The sequence below is a fragment of the Oryzias latipes genome, chromosome 10, assembly GCF_002234675.1.
Source record: "Oryzias latipes chromosome 10, ASM223467v1".
Classification (NCBI taxonomy): Eukaryota; Metazoa; Chordata; class Actinopteri; order Beloniformes; family Adrianichthyidae; genus Oryzias; species Oryzias latipes.
In genome coordinates, this window is record NC_019868.2 from 4883415 (window position 1) to 4906158 (window position 22744).

A 22744-nucleotide genomic window follows, 5' to 3' on the forward strand; every position below is an offset into this window, starting at 1 on the left:
CTTTTTGATTGGATTAACCATGGCAACCGTTTACTTACTGTAACTGCAGCAGAGCCTTTGTAGTCTGGGATACAGGCCAATTGATTGTCTGAAGGTGTGTTTCCATAAAAGCAAAGGCTTTCATTCATGCAAAACTCATTTGCAACATAATGATGTGCAGATTTCTGTCGTTTCTCATCGCTGTCATCTTTGTGAGACGTTTACAGAAGAAGCATTCGCTCAAGCCCGTGCTTAAATGACAAAACACCAATAATTGACAAAACATATAATTAATCAGTTGGAAACTTGTATTTTTTTACAGAGTTGTTCATTGCTATATTGTTTTTCATTTTTAAAGGACTCACCGTTTTGCTGATTTGTTTTCATTCAATCGTGCGTGTTTTAGTTTTTTACAAAGCATTGTGTTTCATGTTCTCATTGGCTGCAGACTTTGCCAATCAATTTCCTTTATGACACGTCTCGTGTACAGAATGCATTCAGTTTGTCAAATTGACAGAAATCTTTGGTCTCGAGTTGGTCTTTATTTATATTCTACAATCCGGACCTTATTTATCTATGAAGGTTTGAACTTTAAGAGTTTAAATAAGAGAGAAAAGTATGAAAATGTTTATGCCTGTCTTAGAAAAGTCAAAGAAGTGTGTAGTGAGGCGTTTTACATCCTTAAAACATCTGTTATCTACTCTGTGGATTTGATTTACAACAGGTTATTTTTGTAACATAACCCCAGCCATAAATGAGGAAACTCTGCATTATGTATTTGCATGGATTAAATAGGAATCTGGAATACTGGAAATGTTGCTGGCAACAGGAAATTACACGCTTCTTGAGGTACTATAACTCTTTGACTGTTTACAGAGTTAGCGCCATTCAGGTTTACACTGATTTTGTAAACACTTCGCTACAGTAAAGTCTTTCATATCAACATATCAGCTGCTTTTCTCAGCTACAGAACCCGCTTGAATTTGGTTCATTGCATAAACGGTTGAAGAGTTACGATAGCCGTACAGATGGTTCCAATGTTGGAACCTAGAACTCGGGTCTTAAAGGGTTAATGAAGTGTTTGAAGATCAGTGGAATGGTGGTGGCAGACAGCAGCTCTGGTCATTCAAAGAACATGATGGCAATAATACTGCAGTGACCTGGAGTGAACCCTGCCTTTGCCCTGATGTAGCTGGGATGGACTCCGGCAACCCTGGTGATCCTGCACAGAACCAAGCGAGAGTAGGAGATGGATGCTAATAATAACTATGTTCCAAATAAAAAATCAGGGAATCAAACCGTATATATAAATCACTGTAGGACCTAAGGAAAAAACAAAGTGTTCATCCACAACTTTAGTACTTCATTACTTCTACATTCATCCTCAATACAGGGATTTACCTGTTCTGTTCATCAATCACTTAAGTAAAATCATCAATTTAGGTGATCATTTATTTATTTATTCATTATTGCTAAACTAAATGTGCTCAGCGCTGTTCTCCTTTTCAGGTTTTTGTGTCAAATATTAAAAACAAAGCTTTGCAGCTGCAGTTCTTTTACTGTGCCTCAAAGGAATGAGAGTAAGGCTGCGGGTGAGTGGGTCAGAGCTGTTTGACACCCCTACATATCTTATTCCTTGTTTTTTCTGACTTCATTCCTACTTTTGTGGATATTATTAAATGGATGCTGTAAGTAAAAAAAAAACCTAATTGTCCACTGAATTTTTGTTGCAATGCTTGAAGTTTATGCTATTATGTTAATATCGTGGTTTTAGAAAACCTTTGTTTTGAATTTGGAGCAGAATTTCTTTATGTGTTAATTTAGTTATTTTTATACTCTGAATGTTTTTTTTTGTTTCCGTGCCTGTAGTTCGGCGCTTCGATGTGGAAGTCCTGGAAAACTAACTTGATTTAAGAGTTGCATCGTTGTTTATAAGACATCCATAAGATGCTCATTGATAGGATTTGTCTGCATTTCTTTGATGCTCAAAGAGCTTATAATGTGTATCCATTATTAAATCGACAGAGTTAATAATGTCAGTTCGTGCCTACGGTCCCTCTGACCATCACTGAGACATTCAGTCACATTTAACCCTTCTGCTATCCTAAGCACTTTAACATTGGGAGTTGGGTCATCTAGACCCACTAGACAGTGCGCTGCACCTTTTTTCTTCAATGATTTGTGATCTTCACTGGTGTCCATGGATTACATGAAATCTTTCCACCTTTATCCACCTTTTTCATGGTAGGGAGAACACATCAATGGAAGGGTGGGGTCATCTAAGATAGCACAAGGGTTAATGCGACTGTCACAAGAACAGGCAGATGGCTGGATCCACGTGTAGTAGGTTTATTAGCTCAGCTAAACGTCCATAAAGCTAAATCAGAGTCAGAAAGACTGGAGTCGATAACAGGCATAAGATCAAAATAGAAGAGACACGGGTAGTCAAGATCCAGGCGAGAGACACAGCAGGCAAACAGAGTCTGAAAAAGGATCAGGAAACAGAAGATCAGATCCAAATATAAAGAAGTCAAAGTGGCACAAACAGTACTTCTCCCTGAGTTCAACTCAGTGCAGAGCTTAGGTATGCTGTGGTTGATGAATGAATGAGTCAGGTGTGCGGCATCCAGGAAGTGTGCCCTGTGGTTGCTGGGAGATGTAATGGTTAGAACTCTAGAGACAGTTCCCGCCGGTGACCAGAGAGGGAGCCAAAGATCCGGCTTCTGACTGCCTGTTTGGTGTAAGATTGGGGGTAATTCTTCGGAGGCACTGACACAATGTGGAGAGTTGAAATCCGGTGAGAGCCTCTTTGTCAGCCGTGTGAAAATAAATCTCAGCAAGTCACTAAACACAGCCAGTGCATTTTAAGCACTATGTTTTAAAAGCAAAAAGAAAATGTCCAAGAATGTGTCACTATGCAAAGAAACTAAGCTGCTATTGGATCATTCTGTGGATTTAGGAGGGATCAATACAACTATCGCCACTTAAGTGCAGAAAACTCTGTTTAACTCAGTGAACTTGGTCCCCTCTTCGTGAACTTTGAAGAGACTTTCTGATATTTTTGTTGTTTTACTGAAAGGAATTTAAAGCAGAATACCTGATAAATGCACAACAGCATTGATGTAAATGAGCTCTTTAATACTTTATTTCCATACCGGCATCAGGTTCTAAGCAGAAAACAATCTTTATCCCTTTGTGTGACAGCACAGTATTTCACATTATCTGAATCAGCCTAGCTAGAACTCTGCATGTTGCATGTGATTGCCTATTTAATCCAAAGTGCACTTCTGCATTGCAAATAGAATCATACATTGATTAGAACATTAAGTGAAAGAGAACACAACATGCTCTTGTGACGAGCTCTCTGCTTGTCTATTTTTTTTTTATATTTCCTCTTGAACAAAAGACAGATAAAAAGGCTTTTTAACAATAGTTGATCCAAAATTCTTTTATTTTTATGCAACTTGAAGCTCTTAACATTTTGTTGTACAGCAAGTTCTGTGTGTTTGGAGGATTCCTGAAGTGACTGTGGTGTATTTTTTTCTTTTTGCATAAAGATCTGCGGTGACTTGCTTGTTTGGGGTTCATTGTCTTGTGTTCTTTGGTCAGAGCAGGACTGTTGGCTTTCCAAGAGGACCTGGCTACAGACAACATGGCAGCCAGACGTCACGGAAGTTCACGTTGCCCCCCCACCCCCCATTTAGTCAAAAATACCCTTTTTTTTGTCCAAAAAAATGAATTTAACTGGCAACACTAACAGTAAAGTTTTTCTTTTCTTTCCGTTTTAGGCTTTGAATTTTTAACACCAGAAATGTTTCTGTCCTGCAATTCTCTGAGCGTCACGCCTTACGCGATCAGCATGAATCAGCTGATCGGCAGAGAAAAGCGGCTTTGCGCCGGGATTTCTCCGCAACAGAATAAGCTGATTCACGTTGAGAAGTTTTGTTTTTTTTAATCTCATTTTAAGCTCATCGTGCAAACTAAACCAGGCATTTGAGCAGGTTGGCCAATGATCAAAGGGTCGTCGGTTCGATCCCCGCTTCCCTCCCGAGTCAACTGTTGTGTCCTTGGGCAAGACACTGTCCCAGTGATGGTCAGAGGGGCGAACTGGCAGCCACACCTCTGTCAGTCTGCCCCAGGGCAGATGCGGCTACATCAGTAGTTACCATCACCAAGTGTGAATGAATAATGGACACATTGGAAGACCTTTGAGAGTCTGGAAAAACGCAGATAAATCTAATCTATTATTTTTATTATCATGATTTATTCACATTAAAACGTTTAAAGAAAAGGTGCCTTAAATTTAAAATCTTTAGTAATTTCCGTTTCGGGCAAATGATGTCTGGGCGCCATCTTGTCTGCAGTCAGGTCCCCCTCCAACAGTTCCAGCCACAACTCAGAGGTGAATTTCTGATGAACTCCTGCCGCTCTGCAGAAACTATGTCCTAAAAAACAACACAGCCTTCTGGATTTGAGCTAAAAATGACATAAGTAAGGGTTAATGGCCTTCGAAGTGTGCGTTATTACTTTTTAATGCCATCGTGGAAGCTTCCACGAAGTGCGTTAAAAAGTAAGATCGCATACTTCGAAGGCCATTAACCCGCTTATACCATGGTCACTTACAAAAGCAATACATATTAACCAGTTATTATTCCTTAATTCTTGTTTTTTTCTGATTTGGATCGCTTTGCGCAGCATCATGTGACAAATAGTCCGCGTCGCGCCGCATCACCGCTGCAGTCAAGATTCGGCGACATATATATGCTGATCGTCCCGATGGCTTGAATAAAGCATCAGTTCAGAGAGAAAGTTCACCTCTTACCGCTTGTTTTTGTCCAAATGATGAAGCAAAAGGTTGTTTAAAAGAAACCGGTGCAGTGATACAAAACATTTAAGCTAGCTGACCGGAACTTCTTTTTTCACCGTGCGGTTATCAGGTTTTAATGCACACCCAGCAGCCAATCAGAATCGAGTATTCACCCGGACCATGGTATAATCATAATTAAAAGACCACTGGGAACACTTTACAACAGACCAAAAAATGATCAGAGTGGGTCTTAAATCTTCACCTCTAATGATTTTGACGCTGCCTGCTCACATCCATGTGATCATTATCTTGTTTTAGACATAGGTCAAATATGTCTTTGAATATAATAAACTCCCATCTGCTTTATTGTTTTTCTTGCAGAGAAAGCCGTTTTCCTTTTGTCTGTAGCATTTTATTTGTCATCCACATACCTCTCTTCTCTTTTGACTGAAAGGGGTTTGTGTACTTTTAAATCCTCACGTCAGGCTGCCATCTTCTGGGAGAGTTTGCTTGAATTGTGTCAGAGGCTGACCAAAGACAGTTTTTGTTTCCCACTTCATGATTATGAATAGAACATCAAAACAGAAAGTGGCACACGGTGTAAGAACCTCTTTTTTTTTTAGTGTTTAAAAACCGTGCTAATTGGCATTCAACCAAAATGAGCCACCTTTTGAAGCATCAGCTGTACTTGTGATTAGGACTATAAAAGGCTGTGCAGCATCGGCGCTGTCTTTTCAGCCATCTGCATACCCAAATCAATGCTCTGGGGCCCACCAATGTATCTGTGGAGTATATTAAAGAAATTACACAAACCTGACGGTGATTATCATCTGCCTCTCATTTATGATCCTTAATTTCGAGTTTAGGAAGCATGGAAGTCAGGCGTCAACCCCCCACCGCCTCCACAACCGCTGCCTCTCCCCCAGGAGTGCACCAGAGCACTGCCACTGACAAACAGTGAAAAGAGGACGGCAATTCTTCTAAAGACCCACCGTTCAATCTTTTCTTATTGTGAGTCATTTGAACGTCGCTTTAGCAGGAGCTTATATCTTAAACTGTCTGCTCAATAACTCAATTCCAGTCTTATCTTGGGCACAAGGAAGAGATTTAGAGTAAGGTGGGGGAGAACCCCCGTTCCCTTTTGCAGCTGGATGCATTCAGCAAGCTCGACTCCAAAGAAATACAGCAGACCCCCATCGGTGATGTCTTTGAGAGATTATATTGAAGATGGGCGTTGGTAACACGGCACAGCATGCGACAATAGCTGCTTTATTGATGGCAGCTTCACAAGCATTTGCAGCACAAGGTGCTAAGAACAAACCATTCCACCAAAGGAACAGATTGAGCTCATAAAAGACTAAGGTGCTTTTATTTTTATTTTTTACTTTTGATTTTCTGTCAACTTTAGCTATGAATTCACGCACCATTGAATTAATTGCTGGCACACAGAAGCTTTCAAAGGAATTTTCTGAATAATTCTCCTACCTGATAAAAGGAAAGTGTTGTGTTTGCTTGTTCTGTGCAGAAATCCTATAAAATAGATTCAGAGAATTCTTCAGCCTGTTATGACCATTAATGGGCCAAAATTGGACATCAGTTGTTGTGAAGCACGGGAGATGGGGTAGTACGGCGTGTTGTGTAAGTCTTGAACGCACACACATTTCAAGGCCTGTTTGAAGTGGGCTTAGGTTAATAATGAGTTTTTTCTTTATGAAAAAGCATGTTGGTTTTACTCATAATAAACAGATCAGTTAATTAAACCCCCAAGCGGAATTGTTCACACTCTTACAGTAAAAGCTCGAATGCTGAATTACTTTGTCGACTGCCTGCTGAAGTGTTTGAGAGCAAACATATACTGCCAGAGACACAAACTTAATTCTGCCGTTTTGTTCCTCTTGATGTGACTCTCTACAGGTGTAGAACTACCTGGTGGGGGGTTAAAACCCTCGCACCCACTGCCCACAGAAATTTGAGGCTATAATTTAGACCGAACGTGATGGAATCCTCATGTCCAACTTTTTTTTTTGCGGTTTTTCCTTCATTGGACGTTTTTCCTGCCCAGCCTGCAATTTATTCTCCTTTTTATTTATTCATATCCTCACTTTCCTTGTATTTATTTATCAGGAATTTCTATGAGGCCCATTATTTGCATTAGGAACTGTGTGGCATCAGAATGAACTCTATTTTCTGCTGGGTCTAGGTTAGCCCGTTTTTTTCTCTCTCCGCCTTTTACTCGGTCTGTTCCTGATTTGATATTACATTGTATTTGGCCAACTTGTTTCCTGTCAGACCCAGTTTGTTTAACTCTGGCTTTGCCCGCCTCAGTATTTGTCGTATTTGCTTACAGAAAACAAAGGTGTAGTTACAGTATCTCCTGTGGGGGTGTGTAACAGAACATGTTGCCCTATGTGCACACAAGTCATGGTGTTCCAAGATGGTCCTGGTACAACGTACAGATGCTTGGAGATAAAACTATATCAATATTTACGTATATGATATATTTAATTATAACATTGGTAAAGTCTGAAGATGACCTTGGGCAGATTTTACCATTACACTTGGGGTTGTAAATCTAATCACACAGGTGGAGTAAATTAGTACAAACCCCTTCTGTATCTGAGGCTAAACTTTTAATCAATTATATTTGCATAGATTTCTTGTTGAACCACCACCTTTGATGTTGTGTTTACCATCATCCACAAACACATATTTTAATGTTAGATATCAATTGGTTAGGAAAAATGCCTAAAATGTGCTTTTTCTTTTGGTGGTAAAAACAGGTCAAACGTCCACGACACAAACAGGCGACCTTTGCTACATTAACAAAAAAGCTTCAAGGCAACAAGCTAACATCTATAAGAAGCATCCACAACCTTTGACTTTATGCAATCCGTCTGCATTCAAGGAAGCATTATATGAGCCAGACACATAAATGTCAAGTCTTTCCACCAGATGTGGATCTTGGTCTCACTAACCATTAAAGCTTTACCAACCTTTTATTAAAAATTTTCACATTTTTAATTATTTTCACAATCCCCCCCTCTGCTTCTGTCCACCTTCATCCTCTTTCAGTTCTATATGCAGCACTTATATGACCACTTGGTTCTGGAGCATGTTGTGCTAACAGTTCGTGGCAGTTGCCAAGGGTGATGGCCTTTGGGTGTTGGATGATGTACTGATCCCTGCCATTGCTGTTCATCTCCCTAAGGTCAGAGAGGGAGGAAAACATGGCTGGTTACAGTATAAACCCTAAAGGAGGGGTACAGCGTAAAGCCAGGGGTCCCAACCTTAGAGTTACATCACTCAAACATTGAATTCAACAGTATGAAGTAAGGCAGCAAAACTGTTAGGGTCTAGTGGGACGAGTCCATTCATTGTGAGAGAGGCTGTGAGCCCATGTCGGGTGTGTGTAAGCTGTGGATTTTGAAGCAAGCTTACAGTGAAAAAGGCCACGCGTGCCTCCCAGATGCTTTTTTTTTTTAATTAAATGCCACAGCTTTTAAGCAGCACGTCAGAGTTCATCAAGGCGCCACTTCCACGCCAAAGTCCTACAAACTGCTTAAGTCTTTAAATGCTCGCTTCAGTGGTGCTAACACCATCTAGAGTTCTGGGTGCATGCATCAGCAGGGGTGCTTTACTTTATTCTTGTCGGTTTCCAATGTAAAGAAAATATATAAGATTGACGGAAAATAAAAGACACTTGTCCGTTAATCTGTCTTAAATTAATCCTGCCAAAATAATAAAACGCTTTAGGTATTGAAACTAACTTCTTAAAGTTAAAAATGGTCTTTGTGTTTTTTTTTAACATGTTCTGGCATTTTTCTGATGATGAAGGACATTTATTAAGAAAATTAAGATTAAAAGTGCATTTCTAAGTATTTCTTTTTTTGAATCATGTGAATCAGGAGCAGACAAAACATGCTGTTGGATAAAGAGTGTATTTTTGACACTGGGCAGGTCACTAGCTTCCTGCTCCGCCCCATTGTGATGCATCCACTTGCAGCCAAATAGATCCATGAATGTTTTTGTTTTCCTCATCTGAGCTGGAATCTGGATCTAAACTGTATGCCTGAGATAGCTCTGATATTGCTCACCATTTTTGTTTCACCACTAATGCTATGTTGGGGGGTGTGAGCGACTGTAAGATAAAAAGAGAGAGTGTAAACAGATAGCACTCCGTTATGGGTGACAGGAAGGGGGGCGGTTGGAGTTGATCCAGGCCAACAATTCACACACAACCTAAAGGTGAAATTTCTAATATACTTCAGCTGCTCTGAAGGAACTATGTCCTCGAAAACATCACAGTTTGTTTTAATTTTAGCTAAAAATGGCATAATAGTGTTGAAAAGACCACTTGGAAACACTATTAGACTAGATCCAAGGATGATTGAAGTGTGGAACTTTAAAATTGCAAGGGACATTTAATCTACAAACTTTTAATTGAAAGCATACATGAATTAAATGAAATTACAGCTAAATAATGCAAACTCAGAGGTATTTCCTCTCAGTGACATGTTATTTTTTCTGGATCTCGTTTCAGTGCTAGCTGCTCAAGCTCTGTACGAATGAGAATGGCAGCAAGCATATATGAAAACACAGCAGTGAGGGTTTAAGGAGAACATTTGATTTCATATGGAGCAAATACACAACCTGGTTTGAAACGGCCACAGAAGATGTGACTGAGCTGCTTGTAGTCAAAGCCGAGTATTCTGTGATCGCTTAGCCTATAGCCACGGATTTAAGCTCCATTTGGTGTTATTGAGTCTATAATCCAGCATGTCTGCTAACATATGCTACGGATGCAACTGATATGTTTTGAAGGTAGAATTGCATTTGGGATTCTAACTGGTTCTCAGCACAGCCAGGGGTTTGTTGCAACTGCCAACATGAATTGTGCTTGAAAATCCACAACTGCAATTGAAAAAGGCAAAGAAACAATGCTAAAAAAAATAAAAACAGAACAGCAAAAGCTCTGGTATCTGAGTGAGGCCCACCATTGGAAGATATTAATCAACCAAAGGCAGCTCATCTAAGGTTTAGCCTTAAAGGCAACAGAAATAGCTTAAAAAAATCAAATTTCTATAGTGCAGAACACTAGAATGGCCTCTGTTGTTGCATTATGAAATAAAACTTATTATTTTGGTTTCTATCAAACCCAGAAAAACAAACAATGATAATCATGCAAAATGACAAAACCCATTAAATCAATCTGCTGCCCTGCATTTATCTCCAAAACATCTACCATTAAATGTTCCTATGATGGATTAATTCCTGATCCTGTGGTCCCTCCCAAAGAGAACCTTCATATCTTGCGTGCAGTGGTAGAGCGGTCGACCTCTGATTGGAATATTGCAAGTTCTATTCCTGTCTTTCCTGCCCATGTGTCAAAGTGTCCTTGGGCAAGACACTGAACCCCAGCGGTGGGAGGTTGGCGCTAGCGTTTGGCAGTGGAGCCGCCATGTGTGTGTGAATACGACTGTAAAGCGCTTTGGGCCTTCAAATATGGTATAAAAGTGCTATACATACAACGCATATACCATTTACCATCTTCATCTCTACTACCTCCGGCTCTGCCTCCTGTCTCTGCATCAGAGTCTCTAACAGTCTTCTACACCTTTCCTTTCTTTCCTGCTGGCACTCTTTAGTAACACATCACACCTCAAACCTTCCTCCACCTACTCCAAGCTGCTTCCACACGCCTCTTCACCTCTTTCCTACACTCTCTGTTGTTCTGGATTGAACCAAGTGAAATAACCAGAGAAATGATCTACATGTGTTAATATTGAGGATCTTATTAACACATTTAGATTATGAATTTTAACCTAGTATCAATAAAAGGTCTACGGTCTGACTGTAGGAAAGTATCCTTTCAGGTCATTTTTGACCTTGTTGGTTTATTATCCCTAGATGTGCTGGCATGGTCTCTGTAGATCCCGCCTTTTGATGCCTCAGATCAGCCTTAATCCGCAAACACGCATTCATGACAGGCCTTAGAGACGTTTTTTCCATTGGTACTTTCTATTTTACTGAAACTGAAAGGTCATTCTCAGTCTCAAAACTGACTTTTACCAATAAAAACACAAAACATATCTCTTGTTTCCTGCTTTAACACATTAATTTTCTAATTCTGCTTAATCCCTCCTGGGGTCATCGGGTTGCTGGAACCTACCCAGCTACTGTTTGGGTAACAGCGGGGTAATCTCTCTTCTAACCTAGACAGATTGCCAGTCCATCACAGGGCCGCACAGCCGCAGACATGCTCACAAGACAATTTAAAGTGACCACATAACCTGCAATACATGTGAAAGAAACCCACACATATGCGAGGAAAACATGCAAGCACTACACAGAAAGAACCCAGCTGGGATTTGAGCAAAGGCCGTGTAGCTGTGAGAGGAGCGTGGTAACCACTACACTCCCGTGTCGTCTGCTTCCATGCATGAGAAGCTTTAAAAATATTCAGTTAAGAATCACAATTTCTTTCCCTCAATCCATCGAAACTTGCTGAAAATCGCTCTTGGTCGGTTACCTCTATGAGTTAGAAATATAATCACTTCCTCCGCACTCATTCAACTATCATTGCAGATCTGTTAGACAACACTCCTTTTCAACTCCACTTGCACTTGGATTATCAGCATATTTAGTTATTTGGGATTACATATCCTAAATTCTCAGTTTGGGTTGATACTCTCAGTCATTCCTCCTGTGATTGAAACACTGTCTTCTTTAGTTTGTCTTAACTTTCCCACCAATGTCACCACTACATTGCTTTACCATGTCATCAGACAAAGAGATTACACTTAGTTTTTTGGCTGCTTTTTTGCCAACCCTCACTGCCACTGTCTCCTTGGCAGAAGGTAACAGATCCTCTTCAGTGCTGTGTGGCGTTCTTTTGTTTCTGTTACATGCCTCCACTCACCCAGCATTCTGATTCCCACAGAGAAAGGCTTTCTTTTTCTCACAATCTCATAGCTTGTTGTAAAGAAACAGACCCAGGATGAATACTGTCCATGTGGATCTTTGCAAAGCGTACTTTGTTTTAAGAACTTGTTTGCTAGTAATCTGGAACAGACAGACTAAAGACTTAGTCACATGCACTTATACAGGGGCACGTTGAGGGTTGTAGGCATGAGCGGCTGTATCTCAAGGTGAGTGTGGGTGTATCTTTAGTTCCCTTGAGGCTCGCATGGCCACTTCAAGGGACGGCATGAAAATGGAACATACCAGTTTTCCGTTTAGTTTAGTTTGTTTTTCCACAATGTGTCACAAATAACAAATCACCTCACAATACAAACATGGACAAAATGGACCCCCCCAGACCCCCCCATAAGCAGATGCTTATTATCAGGGGTCCAAATCAAATGATAAAATGAGAGATTTGATGGTAATATTAGTGGAAAGTGTTGGCATATAAATCAATAAGCTTGAGTAAGGAATTAAGAAATAACAAACACATTAATAACCCTTGTGCTATCCTAGGCACTTTAACGTTGGGAGTTGGGTCATCTAGACCCACTAGACAGTGCGCTGAACCTTTTTTCTTCAATGATTTGTGATCTTCACTGGTGTCCATGGATTACATGAAATCTTTCCACCTTTATCCACCTTTGTCATGGTAGGGAGAACACGTCAATGGAAGGGTGGGGTCATCTAAGATACCACAGGGGTTAATAAGTGGTTTCGGCTGCAACAACATTAGATACAATAAGTTGACAACAATTGCGATCTCAGTTTCCTTTTAAATATGTATATCGTAGCAGACTTGTTTGACGTCATTGTCTAAATTATTCCAGATTTGTGGACCTCTTGGTGTCATGGTGAAAAAAGGGTGAAAGAAGTGGTATTAAGTCACACAAATGACTGTTTAATTAGTTAACAACACTGAACATTGTGCATGCATTCTATGTAGAGGAGAGGATCTGCTGGAGAATTTGGCATGGATGCTGTGCGTGTAGTAAGTGTATTGTGAAGTATTTGTAAAGATAATATAAGTTAAACACATTTATGTGTTGTTTAGGTATTTGCTACGACCTGTCGGCAGCAGCATGCGTTTTCACTGCATTTCCGCTGAAATATGTTAGACTGAGTGGTCTACAACCTTGATTTTTCGTGGGGGACATACATGCCCTGTACAGGTTTGTCCATTTTTTGGGCGCAGACTGCCGGTATCCACCTGCAGATTTGATTAAGGCGTAAGGCTATTCCTTGGTGCTCTGGTTCTGTACTGATGCTTGTCATCCAATCACACACAATGCAAGGCTAAATGACAACTATAGACAGCAAAATGTCAGCAAATAAAAACAGAGCATCTAATAAAAAAGAAACTTCAGGCATCCCTACCTCTCTGTTATTTTCTACGTTATGAGATGATGACAGAAATGTTCAATTTTTAGAAAATAATTTATCGATGAATATACCTGTAGTGATCGGTGCCAGTTTGCAGAATAAAAATGGGCATTTCTGTTCAGTAAATCTTCTGTATTTACAAAGAATGTATCCAATCGCTGTATAGGATTACGTTTTGTAGCCCAAATGTCCTTGTTGTTTATTTTTGATAAAATATTCCATAGTGAAAAAAGTTAACAGTGAAGTTTCTTCTTGTTCTTAGTTTTTGCCAAAAATTAAAGAGCGTTTATGGTCAAATGCTAATATTTGACATAAGAAGACATTTAGCTCTGTCGGGCAGCTAGGCAACACATGTATTTTCAAACTTCCCACCTGCAAATAAACTGTTCCCGGTTATATCTATTGTCCTGCTATGGCTCTATGTATTTCATTTTGTCATCTCCTGTTATCTCATCACTCTTCCAAGATAAATTCATGAAATCACACATACGAATGCAGTCATGTTCTTTTTGCGTTGGATGTAAAATTATCGGTTCAAGCAACATTCACCCTGTTAGTATGTAAAAATAATCGACAAATGTGCCGGCTAATTTGTCTCTTATTTTACTATCCATTTACGTAATGGAAAATCTATGAGCAGATGTGGAACTGTGATGGACTGGCTAGTCGTTCGGTATGTACCCCGCCTTTGCCCGACAGGTAGTTTGGTAGGCTCTGGTCTGACCCTGAACAGGAAGAAGTGGGTTTAAAAAATGGATGGATGGATGAACAGATGCGTTCCACATTAAATCCCTGTTGTTCATCCTTAACAGCGTCTGAAAATGAAAAATCCCAATCTCTCCAGAAAAGATTGGTTCCACAGCCCGACCTACGAGTTAGAGGGTGTCAAAACTATATTTAGTTGATGTGCACAAAATCAGACTGCTCCATCAGAAAGGTGTGGTTACATGTCCCTGCAGCCAGTTTTGGTCAACAACAAATGCCAAGACCCTAAACTGTCGCATGAATCCCATAGTATGGAGCTCTATGGGTCCTCATGCAGGTGAGGTCTAGTCATCCTTCACTCTGTGGCTGTTACCCAAACCCCAATAAAGAGTAGATGATGAATGGATGAACAAATATAACTTTATTAAAGATAAACAGAAAAATACAACTAAATAAGGCCAGTTGATCAAACACAACATTCATTGGATAATCTGAAAAATGTTACGCTCGAGAGAAAACACTTAAAAATACCCATGTTTACATTCCTGTCGAGAATGGGATTTCAATGGTTTAGAAATGAAATAAAATCTTAAAACTTGTCTGCAACTTTTTCGAAACAGGCAATTTTCTGTCTTTTGGATCAAGATTTTTTAGGTTTCCTCCAGGTGAGACACTTTGTTTCAGACCTCCCCCTCTTTCCCAGGAGACCAACCAATCCTACACCCAGTAGACATTTTTCTTCTCAAATTTAATCAAAATGCCACCTCCAAGAAGAAATTCCTTTCTCTCTGTTGTTATGCACAAATAAGGATATCGAACCCTCTCACAAGGGAGAAATCTAGGTAATGTTGGGAGGCAGATTTGGGGATTGAACTTGATGTATGAACTTGGTCAAATGCTTTTGTGTTTGCAAAAAAACCCCAAAAACATTTACATGTAACAAACTCAGGGAAAACCAATATCAAATTTTACACAGGACTCAATCTCCTCCACAGGTCTTATATAGGATTCAACCACAGCGCTCATCTCTCTGTGTAAAGTGTAAAAACCCTGTAGGATCTTATCACTGTGTTTGGTAGTGTCATTTCATCTCCAGATTTTGGCAAAATATTGCTACGGAGCTCGGCTCAATTTTTTTTATAGAGCTTTTGCCCTGGACCCCATTTTGTTTCTTTTAGGCCAGTCAGGGAGGTTGCCTGTGTCACCTGGACAGTTGAGGTTGCTCCAAAAACCTTTACTGGCTAGGAGATGGCTAGAAGATGTATACTACTACGATGGATACAAGTGCAACCTCCATCCATTACACAGTGGTACAGAGAAACTTTTAAAGTTTTTCCAATGGAACGCCTCAGTGCCCTGTTAAAGGGTAACTAACCTGGCAGCCTTATCGGAATCACCATCCTTGAGAAATAGCTGATGTTCTTTGTAAAGGAGGCTCACATTTTGTATTTCAAAGTATTTAGTAACTGCTTTAAGAAGACATCCCAACATGTTATTGTAACCTATATTATGGGCTGGTTTGTGTTGTTTTCTTTTCTTGAAAAGATAATAAAGTGTAATTACAAGAAATGAAATAAAATCAAGAAAATCAGTGCATTCCGTCTCTCCTGTTGAAGATTGTTCTTCTGAACTAAGGCACCTAAATAGTTTTATCTGTTGCATAATATTTTTCAGTTAAACCTGGAATCATCCGGGTTTTTTTTTACATTTTCTAACAACAATGAATCAGATTTCACACATTTTATGAAGACGGGGAAAAATAACATTTTTTCTGCATTTGTTGTTCCACATGATAATATCTGTTGAATCAGTTCAAGCTTCAACTAAACCATTTTACAAACGTGGTCTGAATGTGAGACCCTAAAAGACCTTTTCTCCCCCCTGGTTAAAACTCTGAACAGCTGTTGGAGCTGCAGGTTTATTTCAGGTTGTTTGCTCTGCTTCATTCTCTGGTTGGTCTCCAAAGCGGCCCGGATGCTAAAGCACGCCAAACCAGATGACGGGGTGAAAACTGCTAGCATTGCTCGCCTATTTGAACCAAATAGACTGCCCTAATGTGAAAGCAATCTAAATGTCACTAGAAGAACCTCAGTATTAAGAGAGTATTTGCGAAAATGTAAATGCAGCAGGCAAAACAAATGGAAGAATGAATAGGGTTAAGAAGAAATTGCTTGTAATGAAACCTAAGCAAAAAAGACAGGTGTGGGGTTAACAGAGGAGATGGCCCTGAAAATTATTGAGCACAGGTGCAGCTTATGTACTGCCAGGAGTGGATAACTGGAACACTGGAGTGCTGCTGGAAATAATGAAAACAGTTTGCAGCCCTTAAACATGATCAGAAATCTATTGTGCAAAAGGCGCTCACTGTCTTATGCGATATGAGGCATGACACTCAGTCCATCGCAGCACCCACTCAGCATCATGACGACGACCATTATTGCCCTGGAGAGAGGGCCTTCAATGCCAGTGGCACCAGAGCACAACTCCCAGGCCTGGAGAGGAAGAAGAGAGCTAAGGAGTGGAGCACGTTGTTGTGAAACCTTTGCACAAGAGAAGCCTCCAAGTTAAAATGATGGCATTGAACAAGGAGGTGTGTCAGGGATCAGTCGTGTAAAACCAAAAGAAAAGCAGCAAATCAGAGATATGACAGAAACTTAGAATGTTTTAAAATGAATATAATTAAAGTCTGACATAACCACGCATGACAAAATCATGCAGCAACACAAACGGTGAAAATAGCAGAGGACCTGATGTGGTTGAGCAAAAAACCCAGCACTTGAAATACTGATGATGATTGCCTTATGCATTAGTCCACATGTGTCAAACTCAAGGCCCGGGGGCCAAATGTGACCCGCCATGTCATTTTATGTGGCCCCCAAGGACATAAAAGTTTTTAATTTCTTAAAATAAATTTGTTTTTAGTTGATTAAATAATATTTATGTGTAGCTGCTGTAATTTTCAGTGTTTGCAGGTCTTATGTGTGGATGCAGACAAATTGTTGTCATCAAACCATCAAGGCTGTGTGCAGCATTTTTTTGTAAAATGTAACACATGTGATACATGTTCTTTCTAGCTCAGTTTTATGTTATTTTTCTTTATGCACTTGGACAGTTTGATTTTTCATTAATGGAGTTATGTTGGATTTAATAAGCGGACAAAATGTAAAAGGATTTATGCTAAAGTAACAAGCAAACATCTGTTTTCTGTGCAATTGTAATTATCACTAAAAAGTTATAGTAAATAAATAATGAGTTATTTAACATTAAGGAGTAGTTACATTTATTTTTCATTACATTTAGTTACATGTATTAGTTATATCTGGCCCTTTGAGGACAGACACTACGTTGATGTGGCCCTCAGTGAAAATGAGTTTGACACCCTGCCTTAGTCGCATGCACCCATACAAGGGTTGAGCCGTACGGGTGTTTCAGGTTTTTGGCTTGTCCTGGCCTGTGGAGGGTCAGCTGTGAACTGCAGGCGTGTCTTTCAGGTCCTTTGTGTCTGGTGTGGTCACCTCAAGGGATGTCATAAAAATGGAACGTGCCATTGTTGTGCATGTGGTAAATGTATCATGAAGTATTTGTAAGGATAATATAAGTTACACACACGGGTGATGCTGTTGTCACTAGAAGACAAACGGTAATGATGTATGGGTAACAGCATTACTCGTACGTCATAAGTGTGTTGTACAGTGCGCTTGCAGAGCAACTGTGATGCAGAGGTCAATCGGTTGACCTCTGATTGGAAGATCACAGCTTCAGTTCTTGCCATGCTCGCCAATGTGTCGAGGTGTCTTTCGGGCAAAACAATGAACCCTCATGGCTCCTGGTGGTTATAGTTTGGCAGTTTGTGTGGGACTGTGACTGTAAAGCACTTTGGGCCTTCAAAGGAGGTAAGAAGAAGATATCATGGCAGCCCCAACTACAGCTGGGACAGCAGTATTGGGGACCCTCTTCAAGGACAGCTAACATGAAGAAGAGCGGTTCTGGTGACTTTCCCCAAAAAAAGTAAACATAAAGGGAACAATCCCAGTAACCCCCTCCTTATGTCGGGAACATAAAGAAGAGGGCAGTTTCCCCTTCTCTTAAGGTACAAGAAACATAAAAATGTATGGCCTCAAGAATCCCTCTCACAAACAGGTAGGCAGAACATGGCTTTACGTGGCATGAAATGGGTTGAACAGGCCTGCAGGAAAACCTTTTCCTGACATTGAGTGGCATGGACTGCAGTGGCGAGAAAACAGCCTTAGCACCATAGAACATTCGGTCGGGAACCAGTGGAGTAGGACCCAAAAAAGCAGGAACTTTAAACTGATTAATAAAGTCAATGCAACACAAAGAGAAATGGATTAACTCTGGTTATGTGTCGAAGCAGTTTTGAGAGGTACACGGTGCTCGGTCTATTTTTTTTACAAGTTCCAAACAGGGTCGGTTGTTATTGTAAATGTGCTAACGCAGATAACATGTAGCATGCTGGACTGTCTTTTTTCCCCGTGTTACTAACAAGGTTAGGGGATATCGAAATCCCAATAGCGTTTGTTTTAGCCATAACAGTCTGTTCTTTTAAATGCTACAAAAAAGATTGGGAGTCAGAGGTATTGAGAAGATTCTAATGCAGCTAACAAAAGCGGCTGGATGGCTCAGTTGGTTGTGTAGGACTGGCTCATGGGAAACCAGGGTTAGTTTTCCAGCGGGCGCAATGAGCTTCATCGCCCAAGTCTGTGTCTCCCAGTGTCGGTCCCTAACCCAGAAATAAGACAGGGTTGGGAATCCGGTTTAAAACTTTGCCAAACCAAATGCGTGAATCTGTGAAAGCTGGTGCCCTGTGGCAACTCTTCAGGTGAACAAAACAACTAATGTGGCTAACGTGGCAATAGTTTAGCGTTTTACACACATATTCTAGAATAGAATCAGTTAGTAAAGTCTAACTGGCTGATAGACTCCTCTCTCTTATGTCTCACCTATAGTTCTGTGCAGCTTGTAAATTATATAAGTTTAAAAGTAGACCATTTATTGACGGTTTGCCTTATAATACGGTAATATACGGTAAGCTGAGGATGATTAATGATCAGGAAAGACATTTACTTGCAGAAAGGCGTTTTTTGAGTCGGCACTGTAGTCCACAACTGGACCTTCGTGAGTTTGCTTTGTCATTTGATTTAAAAAATAATAATAATAATTTTAAAATGAAAGTTTTAAACTTTGCAGATAGAAAAGTCCAGATATTTACCCAAAGTTGTTAGCTGACAGTGACATAACTGTCTATCGTAACAATGGGGCTTCGTCCCTTTGGCCTGATTTCACACGAAAAGCACATCCACAATAATACTGATTGCAGTGACCCAACCTTAAAATTACCTGACTTTCTGTTCCTGTAAAGAGACCTGCTGCCAACAACAAAGGCCTGTTTGTGCACTTTCATCTGGCCATCCCATGCTTAAGTGGGATCGCCCACACATTCCCCTCTCCTGTGAAAAAGGATTTGATAACTGCTGCCAAGCGGAGTCAACATGTGAGTGTGAAAATGTGTTGCAGGGAGTGGGTGCAGGCTAAACGTGCTTATGATGTGTTTATCAGTCTTATGCAAATGCAGGCTCTGCCACAATTCTGCCAACAGGAGAAGAACATAAAGGCAGCGTTCTGATGCAATACAGAGATCCTAAAGGACACGGCGAGTCTGTGAAACAGATGGTGCAAATATGTATTTATTTTTGTGTATCAATGTTGCAGAGCTCAGCTAAAAGTGTCTTTTCATTAATTAAATGTTGGTCAGTGATTTGATAATTGGGATTTGGAAAACTTGTTTAATAGACTCATTGGCACAAATTCTTGTCATTATCAAGGTATTGATATATCATTGTTAACCTTGGTGGTGGTCATCTTTGTTTTTGGTACTAATTCATTTGAGCTTTTTTAAGGATTTCTTTCTTTTTCACAGGTCAAAGCTTGGACCTCTCTGATAAAACGTTAGCTTTTCCTCTGTGACCGTTGAAAGAATAGCTTACAGATTATCACACGTCTCTCCCAATCTTCGTTACATAATGAGATAGAACTGAACTTATTTTATGCTGGGGAGGGAGTGATGCTTTTTTAGTAGAACTCTGTTCTATATGGACTTTATTTGTCTGAGACTCCACAGAGAAAAGTTCTACTTCAGTGACATAAAGCGCCTACATTCACATGTGATGGTCTTCTATGACTATGTTCAAGAGAGGGCCGTTTGATCATTCTTACACACTACAGCGCATATATTTACATCAAGCCAACTCTTGCTCGGAGCCTTTGGGTCGTGCATTAATTACCTGCAGCTGCAGTTTGCTTAGGGGCCAGCAAACTTGTTCAATGACCTATAATAATGCACTCTTATCAGAGTGCCATTGTTGTAAATCCCTCGCATGTATGTCTCTAGATAAAAGATATTTAAAATAGTTGTGACGAACCGTAAACAAGCCCAATTACACTTTGTTTTCGGCAGTCATATTGAACCATCCATTTCTGACTAGTAATTAAATGACATCATATATTTAATAACACCTTCAGGCTTATATTCTGCATGAAAACAGACAAAAACCACCATACTCTACATTTACTAATTCATTAGTATTTTAAGGACAATTCATGTTTGGTATCCCATCATGTAACCATTTTGATTACATGTATTGAAACACAAATATTTGTTTGTGTCTATTGTAAAATATAGTTCTAAGGTAAGATGTCCCAGGCAAATTATGATTTTATTAGTGTGTGTTTACTCTATTCACCTGTCATTTAGACTTCTCATAGCAGTCAGATTATACAATGAACTAATAATATGATCATTTGGTGCAGCTTTAGAATGTTAACTTCATTTGGAAACATTACATGCTGCTTTTTGGAGATCACCTAGAACGAGTAAAAATACCCAGTCTAAAATTACTCAAATAATAACAATAAAACGTTGATTACCAAGCAGCCACACATGTAGAGGACCCTTAGCAGGATGGGTGTAAATGCATTCCTTCATAAATAAAAAAGGACATACAGACCAGATTAACAGTTTTATCCTATAACGTATGACACTGCATCAGGTGAGCATGAAATTCCTGTTTAAACTCAGCAGATTATCATGTGACATAAGAAGTCTATTCAAACTGACTCTGGGCCAAATACGATGTGATGGGTTCACAAAGAAACCAGAAATATAACAGCAAGTGTTTTACATCAAAACTCCAATTGAAGCCAGGTAAATTTAATATAAAAATGGGTTAAATTCCTGCCGTCAGATAATCGTGAAGAGTTATGTTAAAGGTGAGCTCTGGGAATGTTCTCCCGCCAATCTTTATTTAAAGAACAGCTCAATGCTTTTTCAGGTGCATTGAAACGTAAACCCCCTCAGGATAATTCTTCACATGGTTGTACAAAAGTGTCAACAACAAACTGGGATGGATATTGAACTGAAAGCTGTACTCTTTGAAAATCATGATAACCACTTGAAAGACTCACTCCAATGAAAAGGATGTTTCTGGCGGTTTTAACATGTTCTTGTTGCATTTTTCTGATGATGGAGGACAGATATGAAGAAAATGACATGCAAAACTCAGTTTCTGAGTATTTCTCTAGTCCAATTATTGTGAAGCATGAGCAGACAAAAGAATGTGAGAAAGCTTTTTGCAGTGATGTAGAAGTCACTATGGCAGGCCACAAGCTCACTGCTCTGCTCCATTCTGAAGCATCCACTTATAAACAACTAGATCCATGTCCGTCTTTGTTTTCCTAATCCAAGGTGGAACCAGGATCAAAACTAGATCCATGTCCGTCTTTGTTTCCTCATCCAAGGTGGAACCAGGATCAAAACTAGATCCATGTCCGTCTTTGTTTTCCTCATCCAAGCTGGAACCAGGATCAAAACTAGATCCATGTCCGTCTTTGTTTTCCTCATCCAAGCTGGAACCAGGATCAAAACTAGATCCATGTCCGTCTTTGTTTCCTCATCCAAGCTGGAACCAGGATCAAAACTAGATCCATGTCCGTCTTTGTTTCCTCATCCAAGGTGGAACCAGGATCAAAACTACATCCATGTCCGTCTTTGTTTTCCTCATCCAAGCTGGAACCAGGATCAAAACTAGATCCATGTCCGTCTTTGTTTCCTCATCCAAGCTGGAACCAGGATCAAAACTAGATCCATGTCCGTCTTTGTTTCCTCATCCAAGCTGGAACCAGGATCAAAACTAGATCCATGTCCGTCTTTGTTTCCTCATCCAAGCTGGAACCAGGATCAAAACTAGATCCATGTCCGTCTTTGATTTTCTCATCCATGGTGGAACCAGGATCAAAACTAGATCCATGTCCGTCTTTGTTTCCTCATCCAAGGTGGAACCAGGATCAAAACTAGATCCATGTCCGTCTTTGTTTTCCTCATCCAAGCTGGAACCAGGATCAAAACTAGATCCATGTCCGTCTTTGTTTCCTCATCCAAGCTGGAACCAGGATCAAAACTAGATCCATGTCCGTCTTTGTTTCCTCATCCAAGCTGGAACCAGGATCAAAACTAGATCCATGTCCGTCTTTGTTTCCTCATCCAAGGTGGAACCAGGATCAAAACTAGATCCATGTCCGTCTTTGTTTTTCTCATCCATGGTGGAACCAGGATCAAAACTACATCCATGTCCGTCTTTGTTTTCCTCATCCAAGCTGGAACCAGGATCAAAACTAGATCCATGTCCGTCTTTGTTTCCTCATCCAAGCTGGAACCAGGATCAAAAGTAGATCCATGTCCGTCTTTGTTTCCTCATCCAAGGTGGAACCAGGATCAAAACTAGATCCATGTCCGTCTTTGTTTCCTCATCCAAGCTGGAACCAGGATCAAAACTAGATCCATGTCCGTCTTTGTTTTCCTCATCCAAGCTGGAACCAGGATCAAAACTAGAT

The 22744-nt window shown here is 40.1% G+C and overlaps 1 protein-coding gene across 2 annotated transcripts in view; it reads left to right on the top strand.

The window, feature by feature from the left end:
* LOC101162455 (leucine-rich repeat and immunoglobulin-like domain-containing nogo receptor-interacting protein 2) overlaps positions 1 to 22744 on the top strand; it is a 308018-nt gene that overhangs the window by 95241 nt on the left and 190033 nt on the right. The gene's annotated exons all lie outside the window — the stretch shown is intronic.